The sequence below is a fragment of the Erpetoichthys calabaricus genome, chromosome 10 (assembly GCF_900747795.2).
Source record: "Erpetoichthys calabaricus chromosome 10, fErpCal1.3, whole genome shotgun sequence".
In the NCBI taxonomy this organism is placed as follows: domain Eukaryota; kingdom Metazoa; phylum Chordata; class Cladistia; order Polypteriformes; family Polypteridae; genus Erpetoichthys; species Erpetoichthys calabaricus.
This window is the reverse complement of record NC_041403.2, coordinates 143,166,995-143,174,539: the sequence shown is the minus strand read 5'-3', so window position 1 is coordinate 143,174,539 and position 7,545 is coordinate 143,166,995.

Sequence of the window (7,545 nt, the reverse complement as noted above, 5' to 3'; positions counted from 1 at the left end):
GAGTGACAAAGACAGAAACAAGCTTGAAATATCATTATTTAGTGTTCTGATGTCCTCAGCTTCTCAGATAAGTCGAGCTGGCTTACTTCCAGACTCATTATCTTAGCAAATCAGTGCTGAATGATTTTACATTCTCAAAGTAATTCAATTACTTAAAAGTAGGGTAAGGTAAGGAAATGGAAAAGTGTAAAACAAGAACCATAGTCAATGCCCAGTATCATTTAGAAAAAGTAAAGCCATGACCTTACTGAGTGAAGCCATCTGGGTCACTTTGGACATTTGACGATGTATCACAGTGTTGACTCATGGTAGAATCATATAATTGGCTGTCACTGTCATCACTAGTGTCTTTAGTTCATGATATATTGAAGGCCAGAAAGAGAAAACTGATCAAGGTGCCATAGAAAAGAGAAACAATAAAAACTGGTCAGTAACAGGCAAAATGTCTATCACATTTTTATTTACTCATTGAGCAAATTATTAGACACAGTGCTTATCCATTCAAATACCTAATCAGCCAATCGTGTTGCAGCCGTGCAATGCATAAAATCAAGCAGATACAGACCAGGAGCTTCAGTTAATATTCACATCAGTCTCCAGAATGGGAAACAATGTGTCCTCAGTGATTTGAACCATGGCACGATTGTTGGTGCCAGATGGTCTAGTTTGAGTGTTTCTGTAACTGCAGATCTCGAGGGATTTTCATACACAGCAGTCTTTAGAGTTTACTCAGAATGGTGCGAAAAACAAAAAATATTCAGTGAGTGACAGTTGCGTGGATAGAAACACCTTGTTGATTAAAGAGGTCAGAGGAGAATGGCCAAACTGGTTTGAGCTGATGGTAACCCAGATAACCACTTTGTACAACTGAGGTGAGCAGAAAAGTATCACAGAATGCAGGACATGTTGGCCTTCAACCGCAGAAGACCACGTTGGTTTCTACCCCGTCAGACAAGAACAGAAAGCTGAGGCTGCAGTGGGCACAGGCTCACCAAAAACATAGCCTGGTGTGACTAATCTCGATTTCTATGGAGGCAAACAGATGGTAATGTCAGAATCTCACACCAACAGCATGAATCCAGGCATCTAACATGCATTATGTCAACAGTCAAGGCTAGTGGTGGTGTAGTAATGATGTGGGGAGTGTTTTCTTGCCACACATTGGGCCTGTTAATACCAATTACTTGAATGCCACAGCTTATAGGAGTATTGTTGCTGATAATGTGCCTCCTTTTGTAGCGAGTTCCTCCAAACGCAATATGAGGAGCCCAACACACATGAGAACATCCTACTCTTAGTCAAGGCAAGTTGGGGAGCATGCACTGGTACAGTGCATTGCCGCACCCACCACACGACAAAACAGCTCAGGATGCCGGTTGGCAACCAGCCAGGCAGACATGCAGTCCACTCCCACGTTCTGGAAATGACCTATCTGCCGCAGCCAGGTGTTACGTGGGTGACCCCTTGGCTTGGTCCAGCGACTCAGGTCCCAACAATGAGGATCTTACGAGCTGGATCACCCTCTGGAAAATTACGCTCTTTCACAATTGTGGTAATGTGTCTCATTCGGGACTCCATGAGCAACCACTCATTTGATACAAAGTCAAACCAAAGGTACCCAAGGATTTTCCGGAGAGACACAGTACCAAAGGAGTCCAGTCTTTATCTTGGGTCACTGGATACCATCCACGTCTCACAACCATATAGCAAGACAGGAAGCACCGGGACTCTAAAGACTTGGACCTTCGACCTTTTGCAAAGATATCAGGAGTACCACACAACCCTTTTCACCGACCGCGTGACCACCCATGCTCTCCCAATCCGTCTACTGACTTCATAGGAAGTGTCACCAGAGAGATGAATGTCGCTGCCAAGGTAAGTAAACCTCTCAACAAGGTTGACACTCTCTCCGCAAACAGACACACTGCTGATGGATGTGCCTAAGAGGTCATTAAAAGCCTGGATCTTGGTTTTTATCAGGACATTTGCAAGCCCTGACACTCAGACTTTTCACTCGGTCTTACAAGAGCATTCATTGACTCCGCAAAGATCACAGCATTGTCAGCAAAGCCAAGATCTTTTCTTGAATCTTTCTTCACCAACAGATGCCCCTCAGCCACTGGATCCCACGACCTTGCCCAACACACAGTCCATACAAGTGCTGAACAGAGTAGGAGCAAGAACACACCCCTGACGAACCCCAGAATCAACTGGGGAAAAACTCAGAGGTTCTGCCTCCACTCTGAACAGCACTTACATTACCAGTGTATAGGCTGGCCATGATATCCAGCAACCTCGAGGGGATCCCACAAAGTCTCAGGATGTTCCACATGGCAGCTCAATCAACTACTTTTAGTAAGAGATTAATTATATCAGGTTCAGAAGCAGACAGAACTTTAGCCCTAATTTGATCCCCTTTGATGGAGGTCTCCTTTATAAACTGCAAAAATAACTACCAGACTAGATCAGTCGATTATATTGTAAAGGGAACAAGGGGCAGAAACAGACAAAGCACATACAAAATGTAACAACCGTTACACCTTCATGGCCACAATTTACCCTTTGTCTGTATATATTATAATATAATAATGCACCATGCTACAAAGCAAAAGTCATCTCGCACTGGTTTCATGAACACGGTGTCACAGATTGAGGCCCTTGTCGTCATCTTGAACCCTCTGACTCGACTCCAGACACCAGGTAAAAGTCCAAATATTACTTTTATTTGAACCATACAGTGCACAAAGCACCCTCCACTGCACAATACTCATAAACTAATCAATAAACAATACAATAATCAATAATCAATCCTCCACACTCCCAGACACTTCGCCACCCTTCCTCCCAGCTCAGCTCAGCGTACTGGTTTCCCAGAGTCCTTTATATAGTCCCTGACCCGGAAGTGTTTCTCCCTTCTGTCCATGTGATCATGAACACTTCCGGGTTGGATAAAAAGCTCCTTTCTTCAACCCGGAAGCACGTCGTTGCCTCTTGTCATGTGATCATGACGCACCTCCGGGTTATAGGGCAAGTAAGAGTCCGGCAGCCTCCCCGCAGCGACTCCTGGTGGTCCCCAAGGTATCCAGCAGGGCTGTGCATATAAACTACAAAGTCCATGAGGCCCAGCTGGAATTCGGGGAACGTCCACGCTGTTGGGAGAGCTCCATCTGGTGGCCTGGGGGTGAGGGCCGGAATATTTAGCCGGCCACACACCACAACGGCTATGAGTTCAGTGTTGAGTGGCTTTCCCAGTCAAAGCCACTAAATCCACCTTTGCGCTGCGGTAGAGCAGGAGATTCACAGCAGGAATGTGCAGCTGACAAATCTTCAGAAATTCAGAGCGATGCTGTCAAGTCAAGATGTACCAGAATCTCAGAGTTGTGGAATCCAAGTCACAGAGACTTGAAAACAAAAAGGAGGTCCTGCCCCGTATTGGCACAGTGTACCTAATAATTTGCTCAACTCAGCGAAACCTGCAGCTTTAATAAGATGTGGAAAATGCTCAAGCCAAGGTAAAACGCCATGTTATTTCTTTCGGCCTGACTAATAATGGTTCAAATGTTATGTTTATTTTGAAGTTTCTATCACTTTCAACTCAACTGGGCAACTTTCTACTACCTTACGACCTTTAATTGATAGGGAAAACTTGTCAGGCTTAGCAAACTGTTTTCATCACTTTCTCAGGGCCACTAATGAGGTACAATTTCTCTTATTACTGTATGCATCTTTAACGCATCTCCACACCAGTAGTGGAGGAAAGTTTGCCTTCTGCACTAATTGCTTCCATCTCTTTGTTCACACTACTAGTGGGAGGAGAGGATCACGGCTTTGCCTGGATTCTTCACTTTCCCTTTCACCACACCACTTACTCCTAATGTCCCAGCCTGCTTCATTCATTTTGACACTGACGCGGCTTTGCTGTTCAATTTCTTCAGTTGGTTTATTCTGTTTCTGTTTATTTAAGGACAGGGGAAAGTTTTGCAGCTCGTGCTCCTGTCTTCTGACCTTAGTCTAGTGAGGCTATGAAGAGTCAATATGCATATGCATCATTTTTTTGTTTTTGTTTAATAATGGAGGATAGTTTTCTCATTAAGTGTCCCCATTTTTCTATAAAACTGTTAGAGCCACATAAACATTGTTCTGTTTCTCCTGTTCTACCTGTAAAAACATGGAAGGGACAAAAGAGGTGAACAGGAAGATGGAACAAATGATGACATCCTATGTCCCATATACAGTAGCAGCTTCTGACTAGTTTTGGGAAATGTGGTTGCTATGACTTTGTTACATCATGATGTCCAGTTAAGGCAATATCGACAATCACATTTCGATAATTTCAGGCCACACATTGCATGTTCTTTGAACAGAGTGGGATGTGATGAGCCGCGTCCTTCTGTGATCCTACAAACTCAGATGAGCCGAGATCAAACTCCATTGTTCTCAGCAGTTTGGCAACATTGCACTCTAAACTCATTCTTCCATTTAAAAAAATGCAAAAAAAATTACTGTATCTGTCACATTCCAAGAATATATTAAAGCAAATGAAAAGAGAACAAATTAGCATTGTATTCAAATTTATAAGATAATCATCTCATTTAATTTTCATGTAGTGTGTGTCTCTTTGACAAACTGTACGTTTTTAGAAAAATAATTAATCTTGTTAAAAATACATTACATTGAATATAAACATAAAACAATAGGCAATATCCAATGTACAAACAAATACACAGATGCATATTTAAAACATGAGTGAGTGCTGAGTCTGCCAAGATAAAGGCACAGCCAAGATAGACATGTACGGAGGGAAGTCCCAAAGCTGACCTTGAAATGAGAGGACTCTGTTTTCTTGATACAGTATATACAGCAAGGTGCTGAAGATATTCTACCAGTCCATAGTAGCCATTATATTGTTCGACTCTGTGGTCTCCTGGAGAAGCAACTTGAGTACAAAGGAAACACAATGCCTGAACCAACTTCTCAGAAAAGTCTTCTCCATCACAGGGAGAACACTGGACACACTGGAAACTGTTGTGGAAAAGAGGATGATGACAAAACTGGATGCCGTCATGAAAAATCCTCTCTAGGAGGTGCTCTCTTGGAGCTGTTTTAGCCACTGGCTCATTCCATCATGGTGTGCTAAGAAGCAAATCTGCTATCAGGTAATTCAACGCTTTCTCTCAACAACCCAGACTAAAAGTTTGTACTCCTTAATTGGATATATCTGCACAAAAATACATTTATTATCTTTTAATTATCTACAGTATCTACCAGTAACGGCACACTGCATGATAACGTCCATCCATCCATCCATTTTCCAACCCGCTGAATCCAAACACAGGGTCACGGGGGTCTGCTGGAGCCAATCCCAGCCAACACAGGGCACAAGGCAGGGAACCAATCCCGGGCAGGGTGCCAACCCACCGCAGGACACACACAAACACACCCACACACCAAGCACGCACTAGGGCCAATTTAGGATTGCCAATCCACCTAACCTGCATGTCTTTGGACTGTGGGAGGAAACCGGAGCGCCCATAAGAAACAAAATCAAGTAGATATAAAAAGTTAATGAGATGGCCACCCGGTATACGGAAATATGCAGAGCAGAAGTAAATGCGTCTTTACAGAGCATAGTTCAAAGAAGAACTGCACTAAAAGGGTGAGTCTGGCCTATTTATTTATTTATTTATTTATTTATTTATAAATCACTTTAAAAACAACATCAAGGCTGACCAAAGTGCTGTACAATAAAAACCCAACTTATCAGACAAACAATAACCAAAGGGTAAAAGAAATAGAATCACATAAGAGCTGAAGAGCTTCATAATAAAATGTACGCAGATAGTCAACATATCATACTGGGTTAAAGGCCAGGGAGTAAAAGTGCATTTTTAAATAAGATTTAAAGACAGCAAGTGAAGGAGCCTGCCTGACGTGCAACGGCAAATCGTTCGAGAGTTTTGGAGCTGCAACTGAAAAAGCCCGATCACCTCGGAGTTTGCATCGTGTCTTAAGAACAAGTAAAAGTATCTGGTCTGCTGACCTGAGAGAGCAAGACGGTACATAAGGGTGCAGCAGTTCCGACAAATAAAATGGGCCACAACTATTAAAGGATTTAAAAACAAATACAAGGATCTTAAAATGGATTCAAAAACGAACTGGAAGCCAGTGAAGGGAAGCCAAAATAGGGGTAATGTGCGCATGCTTTCTTGTGCCAGTTAATGTGGAAGAAACAGGAAGAGGTGGAATCAGGGAGGCTGAAATAGGAAGTGATGTTTTCAGGAGGTGGGTTCTGGAGGTGACGTCATTAGGAGGCATGGTCTTCCTTTGGTCTGCAGAGGGACAGAGAGAAGGAGAGAAGATCAGATGGCAGTGCAGAGAAATACCACTATTTGAGCCCATAAACCATCTCCCATGAGTATGTGTGTGACAACAGTTAGGTGTTCTGCATCCATGGGAGTGACTCCTCAGATTCAACCAACCGCAGATCGAAAAAATCCGGAAAGTTCCAAAAAGCAAACTTGATTTTGTTGCGTGCCAAACACTACGCTAAAACTGAAATGCTATGCTAAAACCGAATAGAATAGTAACAGTTCATAAATATTGTAATGCTTATAGTTTATATAAATGGCTTACAAACATCCATGCATATCTCCAGCACTGTTAGGAAGCTGCAGTAACTGCTGTACCCAGTAAATGTAAATTAACATATGGTATCAAAATATTTTATATCTTTTTTATTTCTTTGAAGAAAAGCATATTCTCTAGTGAGACGAGTGACGTCTGCCTTTCTCTGATGGCAGACAATGGCTTTGTAATTGTGGAGCTCTGCACTCATGGGATCTATCTTGAAACCTATGATTATGAGATCGCCTAGGGCTTGCAAAAGACTTAAATCAGTGCCAGAGTGTAATGGCTGATTGTAAAAGCAGTTGGTTATTAAAGTCTTTTATCCATCAAAGCCGGAGTTTGTCTGTCCCATCAGCTCAAGGCACTAAAACATCCCAAGTGGATATGCCGGTCCATCACTGGTGACACAGGTCTAATGATACCAATGAGGCTTCATCCTGGGATCTCAATTTTTATTGTCTAAACTCAATTTGGCCTTCCACTGAAGTGATGAAAATCAGAAATTTGCTCTGTGATGCTTTTACTTTTGTACTGTCAAAACGATTCCGAAAGAATTCTGTCTGCACCTCTGTGATCTATATTGTCAATCCATTTTTATTGTATATAGTGCCTGAAGATCTTAATTTTTGTGATCTGTGGAGCAGTGAGTCTTCCACAAAACTCAAGATAAAGGCAGGCTGGTGCATTAGAAAGACAAGAATGAAGGAAATGACTACAGTGTGCGTTAAAGTGTCCGCATATGCAATAAAGCTGGCAGGCATACTCAGAGGGTTTAGTTGTTGTTTGAGCAAACATTACAGCAGGAGTCTCCAACACGTCACTCGCGAGCTACCGGTCCCTCGCAACCCCTTTCCAAGTAGCTTGCCAAATGGTTACTTAATCCTACATAAATTTGAAAACTTGATTAGTCAAATTAGG